The sequence below is a fragment of the Pundamilia nyererei genome, unplaced genomic scaffold (assembly GCF_000239375.1).
Source record: "Pundamilia nyererei isolate P.nyererei 1_Seehausen unplaced genomic scaffold, PunNye1.0 scaffold00074, whole genome shotgun sequence".
Taxonomy (NCBI): domain Eukaryota; kingdom Metazoa; phylum Chordata; class Actinopteri; order Cichliformes; family Cichlidae; genus Pundamilia; species Pundamilia nyererei.
In genome coordinates this window covers 1,457,852-1,459,703 of record NW_005187475.1, presented here as the reverse complement: position 1 = coordinate 1,459,703, position 1,852 = coordinate 1,457,852, and the positions used below count along the sequence as shown (strand labels likewise).

The window sequence follows — 1,852 nt, the reverse complement described above, 5'->3', positions numbered from 1 at the left end:
AATTTTGTATTGTTCGATACATATGCGTACCGAACCGAAAGCACTGTATCGAACGGTTCAATATCGATACGAATATCGTTGCACCCCTAATATATATAGTGATGACCAACTGAATATTTCTATTTGCACACCAATTTAAAGAGTGACAACTAAATACATATGTGCACACACATTTCTGGCTTGATGTAAGACTATGGTTCAAAAACCAATGTCATGAACTAAGTCTTATTTTATAGAAAGAATCCCAGTCAAGAAAACTGTCCAGTGAGTATTTTAGCTGTTACTAATTTAGACACATTCTTCTGCTTCTATTTTTAAACTCTATTGATGCAGTATAATATTTTAATTTCAGGTTCCTAACTGGGCATGGCTTTAAAACACAACTTCAAGATCAATATGAGGAAGTTTGGTGACAGTGAGAAGAGAAAAGTGTTTTATTTAAGTAGTTCTTGGCAAGCTTCCTGGGAATCTTACATTTCTTTGTTTAACTGTAGATCAATTTTACACTAGGCTCTATTTGGTCCTTGAAGATAATATTCTGCTAATACTGCAATCTGGAAACTGGCTTTTATGTACTGTGCTCTACAGAAGTGGAACAATCTGCAGAAGCTTGAAAAATTAGATAAGCTAATTCCTTTTAATCAATTCAAATCCGTTTTGACTGACAGAGACAAGAGTGGGTTGAGCATTGTTTTCTTTGAGTTGATGTTGATGTCCTTGACCTGTTTAGTTTCAATGTACTTGATAACTGTCTCTTGTTATTTATATACTGTTGTACATGAAATGATCCCATTTATGTTAAAACAATGAATACTGATTTTTTTAAACATCTTGAATAAATTCTATTTACTTCTGTAGACAGTTTTAGCAAGAACTAGCTAGTCATTTTTTAATAGGTTATAATCCATCAGCCAATCTTGTTGGTCTTATATGGATCCAATGAATGCAAAATCGGGCCACACTTTATACACAGAGGCCAAGTTGTAGTCATTTTGTGGCTATTTTATCAGTCATTGCTACACTGAAAAAAAGACTACAGAAGAAGCATGATTCAGTGCTTCAAGTTTTCTCAGCTTGTGATTGTTTTTGCTGACTTTACTCAGAGATAAGAGTTCAACAGCTTGAAGGTTCTTGTTCACCTAATTACAATATTACTGTAAAATTGCTTCAGTGGAATGTGTTTCTATATTTTAAAAAAACACAGAAATTCTTGTTGAGAAATGAAATAAATTTTAGTGCCAGCGACATAAAACTTTGCCTATACAACATTCAGCTGCTCTTTTATTTCCTGCCGGAGATTGATCCACATATTTCATTTGACTGAGATTTTTACACCAGAAGAAACCTACCATTTCTCAGGCCTGCGACCAGCATTAATTGCACACTAGATTGTAACACTGCTGAATGAGGTTAGGGTTATGATCCCTCCCAGTCGCAAACCAGGGACCGCTCAGTTGTTAGATTAATGCACTAACCCCTAGACTCTTGATTCCTTAGATAAAATCACAGCAACTTAAATATACTTGAAAGTGTAGTATATAAAGAAAGTTTAGAACATGACAACTACCGTTAGCTCAGAACAAATGGAAGCTCAGTGACAGCTGCAGGTAATGTTTGAAGCACTAAAGGATTACAGTGATGACACATCTTCATCTGGCCCTGTGATCAATATTAAGAAGCACACTTTTCACAGAGTGCAGGTATTCTCTTTGTTTTCACATTTGGTGAGGCCAAGATGAGTTGGTCACTTGCATACTTGCGAGAGACTCCATCTCTGAGCGTGGACAAGTAAAAGACACCCCCCGCCCCCCGTTTTCCAGAGGACTTGTGATTAGATGTTTTTGTGGGTGGG

General features: G+C 36.2%; 1 protein-coding gene across 8 annotated transcripts in view; it reads left to right on the top strand.

The window, feature by feature from the left end:
• Window positions 1-1,852, top strand: part of LOC102210540 (DNA (cytosine-5)-methyltransferase 3A-like) — a 94,568-nt gene that overhangs the window by 74,146 nt on the left and 18,570 nt on the right. The gene's annotated exons all lie outside the window — the stretch shown is intronic.